The sequence below is a fragment of the Lethenteron reissneri genome, chromosome 63 (assembly GCF_015708825.2).
Source record: "Lethenteron reissneri isolate LAM-NWPU_2019-01 chromosome 63, ASM1570882v1, whole genome shotgun sequence".
Taxonomy (NCBI): domain Eukaryota; kingdom Metazoa; phylum Chordata; class Hyperoartia; order Petromyzontiformes; family Petromyzontidae; genus Lethenteron; species Lethenteron reissneri.
In genome coordinates, this window is record NC_083841.1 from 4,062,875 (window position 1) to 4,071,834 (window position 8,960).

The following is an 8,960-nucleotide window of genomic DNA, read 5'->3' on the forward strand; positions in this document are numbered from 1 at the left end:
TCCTGAGCACAAAGACAAAGGTTCAACAACCCGCCGGTATAGCCTTAACATACTGTTGGGGGCAAGAGCACTGATGAAGGCCGCCACGGGGTGGGTGGGTGGGCCGGTACTGCACACGGCCGCCTTTGTCTCCCCCAGTGGCGATGTTTACACACCGCGCCAGGTACTCATTTGAGGCTGAGTCGACCTAGAGGAGACCCAGGACCTGTGCAGAACATCGCCGCCGGTGTTGGTGGCCGTGTTGCGGGAATCGAACTCGGCTCCGCCGGGGCACGTAGCGCGGCGCGCTAACCGATGCGCCACCACTCTCCCGCATGCGCGCGCGCTCGCTCGCACGGACACTCGCAGACGCCGACGCGCGCGTTGAAATCCTCGACCCCTGTTGAGGGCTCGGTCTCGCAGATAGGAAATCATCCGTCGTTGGGTCACCTCCACGAGCGGCATAGTAACCCACGCTATAGGCGGAGGGATGGCGGTGCAGAGGAACGGACACATGGACGAACTGACAGACAGACACAGAGAGAGAGACGTTTTAAAGACAGACAGAGAGAGGATCTACAAAGACGTTCACACACCCCCCCCCCCCCCCACCCAGAGCTCCGGAAGGAACATGGACGAACTGACAGATAGACACAGAGAGAGAGAGACTTTTTAAAGACAGACAAAGAGAGAGAGAGGATCTACAAAGACTTTCACACCCCCCCGAGCTCCCGAAGGAACAAAGCTCCCCGCGGCTCAGACGGTGACTCTGACTGGAGTCGTCAAACCCAGCCGAGCTCTGAACTTCCCAGCAACCTTAATTCCCGTCACGCCAACACCTGCGCTGCCAACGCTGCAGCCGTCACTTTGTTTAGGGTGGGGGGGTAACCGGGGGGGAGGCGAGCGGGGGGTGGGGGACGAGGCAGGGGGGAAGGGCACGATGCAGTCAACGTTGAAGAAACTCTAAGCGAGTGTTTCAATGCGGAGCGAGTGGCAATGCGATCAACTCTTACGAACGAGTTGGGTTCCAGATGTCGGTTTGGAAGTCGAATTGTTCGTAAGTCCAACTTTACTCCTGTCGATTCCAAACGTGTTGTATGGCATGTACACTAAATACTGGGCAGATGTAGATGCCACTGGTTCTTCACGTTCTGCAGATGTAGATGCCACTGGTTCTTCACGTTCTGCAGATGTAGATGCCACTGGTTCTTCACCTTCTGCAGATGTAGATGCCACTGGTTCTTCACGTTCTGTAGATGTAGATGCCACTGGTTCTTCACCTTCTGCAGATGTAGATGCCACTGGTTCTTCACGTTCTGCAGATGTAGATGCCACTGGTTCTTCACCTTCTGCAGATGTAGATGCCACTGGTTCTTCACGTTCTGTAGATGTAGATGTCACTGGTTCTTCACGTTCTGTAGATGTAGATGCCACTGGTTCTTCACCTTCTGCAGATGTAGATGCCACTGGTTCTTCACGTTCTGTAGATGTAGATGCCACTGGTTCTTCACGTTCTGCAGATGTCCATGCCACCACCGCCATCTATTGCGTGGGGGTTGAACTCACGACTCTCAGTCCGAACAGGCAACTGGACATATGGACCGGTCTGTTCGTATCTCTGAAAGTTCGTAAGTCGAATGTTCGTAAGTCGATGAGTCCCTGTATCTCGCACTCTTCCCTGGCCCCCCACTCCCGCTGCCCCCCCCCACCTCGCTGTTGTAGAGAGAGAGAGAGAGGACGACTCAGAGGCACCAAGAAGAGGAAGCACAAACGGGAAGCGGGGAAGGCAGCAACAGAAGTCAACCTGTTCACCTGTTTTTTATTCAGGTAAGGCCCCAACTGAGCTATATTGTATAGCTATTTTGAAGAAGCAACCGAGTCACAAATGATGGCCCAACGAAGTGGCTTACCATCGCGTGCCAATTTATAGCGGTCGAATAACTCAAAACGTGCGTTCATTATAAACGCGGTGGGGAAAACCCGAGAAAAGTCCAGGCGACCACGCAGGCATCAGGGTCTGGATCGAACTCACGACCTCCTGTATACCAGGTGAGGTAGTTAACATGCGGCCACCTTGGTGAGTCGGCGCTACTAACAATTGCCCAAACTCTGCGGTTCTCTGTATATTCGTATTTTTTTTGGCAAACTAATGAGCGTTGATGTTCGCGCGATGAGAAACCGCAGAACACTCGCAGAAAATCCACGTGTGTGCTCGGAGACAACTCTCTCCACCGTGCAGATGGAACGGGTGGGGATTAGTCCACAATGCTGCTGTACACCGTGCAGATGGAACGGGTGGGGATTAGTCCACAATGCTGCTGTACACCGTGCAGATGGAATGGGTGGGGATTAGTTCACACTGCTGCTGTACACCGTGCAGATGGAACGGGTGGGGATTAGTCCACAGAGCTGCTGTACACCGTGCAGATGGAACGGGTGGGGATTAGTCCACATTGCTACTGTACACCGTGCAGATGGAACGGGTGGGGATTAGTCTACAGTGCTGCTGTACACCGTGCAGATGGAACGGGTGGGGATTAGTCCACACTGCTACTGTACACCGTGCAGATGGAACGGGTGGGGATTAGTCCACAATGCTGCTGTACACCGCGCAGATGGAACGGGTGGGGATTAGTCCACATTGCTGCTGTACACCGTGCAGATGGAACGGGTGGGGATTAGTCCACACTGCTGCCGTACACCGTGCAGATGGAACGGGTGGGGATTAGTCCACAGAGCTACTGTACACCGTGCAGATGGAACGAGTGGGGATTAGTCCACAATGCTGCCGTACACCGTGCAGATGGAACGGGTGGGGATTAGTCTACAGTACTACTGTACACCGTGCAGATGGAACGGGTGGGGATTAGTCCACAGAGCTACTGTACACCGTGCAGATGGAACGGGTGGGGATTAGTCCACACTGATGCTGTACACCGTGCAGATGGAACGGATGGGGATTAGTCCACAATGCTGCTGTACACCGTGCAGATGGAACGGGTGGGGATTAGTCCACAGAGCTACTGTACACCGTGCAGATGGAACGGGTGGGGATTAGTCCACAATGCTACTGTACACCGTGCAGATGGAACGGGTGGAGATTAGTGCACACTGCTACTGTACACCGTGCAGATGGAACGGGTGGGGATTAGTCCGCAATGCTACTGTACACCGTGCAGATGGAACGGGTGGGGATTAGTCCACATTGCTGCTGTACACCGTGCAGATGGAACGGGTGGGGATTAGTCTACAGTACTACTGTACACCGTGCAAATGGAACGGGTGGGGATTAGTCCACATTGCTGCCGTGCAGATGGAACGGGTGGGGATTAGTCTACATTGCTACTGTACACCGTGCAGATGGAACGGGTGGGGATTAGTCCACACTGCTGCCGTACACCGTGCAGATGGAACGGGTGGGGATTAGTCTACAGTACTACTGTACACCGTGCAGATGGAACGGGTGGGGATTAGTCCACATTGCTGCCGTGCAGATGGAACGGGTGGGGATTAGTCTACACTGCTACTGTACACCGTGCAGATGGAACGGGTGGGGATTAGTCCACAATGCTACTGTACACCGTGCAGATGGAACGGGTGGGGATTAGTCCACATTGCTGCCGTGCAGATGGAACGGGTGGGGATTAGTCTACATTGCTACTGTACACCGTGCAGATGGAACGGGTGGGGATTAGTCCACAATGCTACTGTACACCGTGCAGATGGAACGGGTGGGGATTAGTCTACAGTACTACTGTACACCGTGCAGATGGAACGGGTGGGGATTAGTCCACAGAGCTACTGTACACCGTGCAGATGGAACGGGTGGGGATTAGTCCACACTGATGCTGTACACCGTGCAGATGGAACGGATGGGGATTAGTCCACAATGCTGCTGTACACCGTGCAGATGGAACGGGTGGGGATTAGTCCACACTGATGCTGTACACCGTGCAGATGGAACGGATGGGGATTAGTCCACAGAGCTACTGTACACCGTGCAGATGGAACGGGTGGGGATTAGTCCACATTGCTGCTGTACACCGTGCAGATGGAACGGATGGGGATTAGTCCACAATGCTGCTGTACACCGTGCAGATGGAACGGGTGGGGATTAGTCCACAGAGCTACTGTACACCGTGCAGATGGAACGGGTGGGGATTAGTCCACAGAGCTACTGTACACCGTACAGATGGAACGGGTGGGGATTAGTCCACAATGCTGCTGTACACCGTGCAGATGGAACGGGTGGGGATTAGTCCACAGAGCTACTGTACACCGTGCAGATGGAACGGGTGGGGATTAGTCCACAGAGCTACTGTACACCGTGCAGATGGAACGGGTGGGGATTAGTCCACAGAGCTACTGTACACCGTACAGATGGAACGGGTGGGGATTAGTCCACAATGCTGCTGTACACCGTGCAGATGGAACGGGTGGGGATTAGTCCACAGAGCTACTGTACACCGTACAGATGGAACGGGTGGGGATTAGTCCACAGAGCTACTGTACACCGTGCAGATGGAACGGGTGGGGATTAGTCCACACTGCTACTGTACACCGTGCAGATGGAACGGGTGGGGATTAGTCCACAATGCTACTGTACACCGTGCAGATGGAACGGGTGGGGATTAGTCCACAATGCTACTGTACACCGTGCAGATGGAACGGGTGGGGATTAGTCCACAATGCTACTGTACACCGTGCAGATGGAACGGGTGGGGATTAGTCCACAATGCTACTGTACACCGTGCAGATGGAACGGATGGGGATTAGTCCACAATGCTACTGTACACCGTGCAGATGGAACGGGTGGGGATTAGTCCGCAATGCTACTGTACACCGTGCAGATGGAACGGGTGGGGATTAGTCCACATTGCTGCTGTACACCGCGCAGATGGAACGCGTAGGGATTATTCCACACTGCTGCCGTACACCGTGCAGATGGAACGGGTGGGGATTAGTCTACAGTACTACTGTACACCGTGCAGATGGAACGGGTGGGGATTAGTCCACATTGCTGCCGTGCAGATGGAACGGGTGGGGATTAGTCTACATTGCTACTGTACACCGTGCAGATGGAACGGGTGGGGATTAGTCCACAATGCTACTGTACACCGTTCAGATGGAACGGGTGGGGATTAGTCCACATTGCTGCCGTGCAGATGGAACGGGTGGGGATTAGTCTACATTGCTACTGTACACCGTGCAGATGGAACGGGTGGGGATTAGTCCACAATGCTACTGTACACCGTGCAGATGGAACGGGTGGGGATTAGTCTACAGCACTACTGTACACCGTGCAGATGGAACGGGTGGGGATTAGTCCACAGAGCTACTGTACACCGTGCAGATGGAACGGGTGGGGATTAGTCCACACTGATGCTGTACACCGTGCAGATGGAACGGATGGGGATTAGTCCACAATGCTGCTGTACACCGTGCAGATGGAACGGGTGGGGATTAGTCCACAGAGCTACTGTACACCGTGCAGATGGAACGGGTGGGGATTAGTCCACATTGCTGCAGTACACCGCGCAGATGGAACGGGTGGGGATTAGTGCACACTGCTGCCGTACACCGTGCAGATGGAACGGGTGGGGATTAGTCCACACTGCTGCCGTACACCGTGCAGATGGAACGGGTGGGGGTTAGTCTACAGTACTACTGTACACCGTGCAGATGGAACGGGTGGGGATTAGTCCACATTGCTGCCGTGCAGATGGAACGGGTGGGGATTAGTCTACATTGCTACTGTACACCGTGCAGATGGAACGGGTGGGGATTAGTCCACAATGCTACTGTACACCGTGCAGATGGAACGGGTGGGGATTAGTCCACATTGCTACTGTACACCGTGCAGATGGAACGGGTGGGGATTAGTCCACAATGCTACTGTACACCGTGCAGATGGAACGGGTGGGGATTAGTCTACATTGCTACTGTACACCGTGCAGATGGAACGGGTGGGGATTAGTCCACATTGCTACTGTACACCGTGCAGATGGAACGGGTGGGGATTAGTCCACATTGCTGCCGTACACCGTGCAGATGGAACGGGTGGGGATTAGTCCACATTGCTACTGTACACCGTGCAGATGGAACGGGTGGGGATTAGTCCACAATGCTGCCGTACACCGTGCAGATGGAACGGGTGGGGATTAGTCTACAGTACTACTGTACACCGTGCAGATGGAACGGGTGGGGATTAGTCCGCAATGCTACTGTACACCGTGCAGATGGAACGGGTGGGGATTAGTCCACATTGCTACTGTACACCGCGCAGATGGAACGGGTGGGGATTAGTCCACATTGCTGCCGTGCAGATGGAACGGGTGGGGATTAGTCCACATTGCTACTGTACACCGTGCAGATGGAACGGGTGGGGATTAGTCCACACTGCTACTGTACACCGTGCAGATGGAACGGGTGGGGATTAGTACACACTGCTACTGTACACCGTGCAGATGGAACGGGTGGGGATTAGTCCACACTGCTACTGTACACCGTGCAGATGGAACGGGTGGGGATTAGTACACATTGCTACTGTACACCGTGCAGATGAAACGGGTGGGGATTAGTCCACACTGCTGCTGTACACCGTGCAGATGGAACGGGTGGGGATTAGTCCACAATGCTACTGTACACCGTGCAGATGGAACGGGTGGGGATTAGTCCACAATGCTGCTGTACACCGTGCAGATGGAACGGGTGGGGATTAGTCCACAGAGCTACTGTACACCGTGCAGATGGAACGGGTGGGGATTAGTCCACACTGCTACTGTACACCGTGCAGATGGAACGGGTGGGGATTAGTCCACAGAGCTACTGTACACCGTGCAGATGGAACGGGTGGGGATTAGTCCACACTGCTACTGTACACCGTGCAGATGGAACGGGTGGGGATTAGTCCACAGAGCTACTGTACACCGTGCAGATGGAACGGGTGGGGATTAGTCCACAATGCTACTGTACACCGTGCAGATGGAACGGGTGGGGATTAGTCCACAGAGCTACTGTACACCGTGCAGATGGAACGGGTGGGGATTAGTCCACACTGCTACTGTACACCGTGCAGATGGAACGGGTGGGGATTAGTCCACACTGCTGCTGTACACCGTGCAGATGGAACGGGTGGGGATTAGTCCACACTGCTACTGTACACCGTGCAGATGGAACGGGTGGGGATTAGTCCACACTGCTACTGTACACCGTGCAGATGGAACGGGTGGAGATTAGTCCACACTGCTACTGTACACCGTGCAGATGGAACGGGTGGGGATTAGTCCACACTGCTGCTGTACACCGTGCAGATGGAACGGGTGGGGATTAGTCCACAATGCTACTGTACACCGTGCAGATGGAACGGGTGGGGATTAGTCCACACTGCTACTGTACACCGTGCAGATGGAACGGGTGGGGATTAGTCTACAGTGCTGCTGTACACCGTGCAGATGGAACGGGTGGGGATTAGTCCACAATGCTACTGTACACCGTGCAGATGGAACGGGTGGGGATTAGTCCACAGAGCTACTGTACACCGTGCAGATGGAACGGGTGGGGATTAGTCCACACTGCTACTGTACACCGTGCAGATGGAACGGGTGGGGATTAGTCCACAGAGCTACTGTACACCGTGCAGATGGAACGGGTGGGGATTAGTCCACACTGCTACTGTACACCGTGCAGATGGAATGGGTGGGGATTAGTCCACACTGCTACCGTACACCGTGCAGATGGAACGGGTGGGGATTAGTCCACACTGCTGCTGTACACCGTGCAGATGGAACGGGTGGGGATTAGTCCACACTGCTACTGTACACCGTGCAGATGGAACGGGTGGGGATTAGTCCACAATGCTACTGTACACCGTGCAGATGGAACGGGTGGGGATTAGTCCAAACTGCTACTGTACACCGCGCAGATGGAACGGGTGGGGATTAGTCTACACTGCTACTGTACACCGTGCAGATGGAACGGGTGGGGATTAGTCTACACTGCTACTGTACACCGTGCAGATGGAACGGGTGGGGATTAGTCCACACTGCTACTGTACACCGCGCAGATGGAACAGGTGGGGATTAGTCTACACTGCTACTGTACACCGTGCAGATGGAACGGGTGGGGATTAGTCCACAGAGCTACTGTACACCGTGCAGATGGAACGGGTGGGGATTAGTCCACACTGCTGCTGTACACCGCGCAGATGGAACGGGTGGGGATTAGTCCACATTGCTACTGTACACCGTGCAGATGGAACGGGTGGGGATTAGTCCACACTGCTGCTGTACACCGCGCAGATGGAACGGGTGGGGATTAGTCCACATTGCTACTGTACACCGTGCAGATGGAACGGGTGGGGATTAGTCCACAATGCTACTGTACACCGTGCAGATGGAACGGGTGGGGATTAGTCCACAATGCTACTGTACACCGTGCAGATGGAACGGGTGGGGATTAGTCCACACTGCTGCCGTACACCGTGCAGATGGAACGGGTGGGGATTAGTCCACAATGCTGCCGTACACCGTGCAGATGGAACGGGTGGGGATTAGTCCACATTGCTGCCGTACACCGTGCAGATGGAACGGGTGGGGATTAGTCCACATTGCTGCCGTACACCGTGCAGATGGAACGGGTGGGGATTAGTCCACATTGCTGCCGTACACCGTGCAGATGGAACGGGTGGGGATTAGTCCACATTGCTGCTGTACACACACGGGTAGAAGGGAGTTTTACACCCCATCTGTGCGGTGTTCCACCATCCCCTCGCTGCTGCTGCTGCTTCTGCTGCTTCTTTCGCAGCGCTGGATCATAGGAGCCACCTTGTAGCAGCAGCAGCAGCAACAGCAGCAGCAGCATCAGCAGCTGCAACAGCAGCACCAACAGCAGCAGGAGCAGCAGCTGCAACAGCAGCACCAACAGCAGCATCAGCAGCAACAGCAGCAGCAACAGCAGCACCAACAGCAGCAGCAGCATCA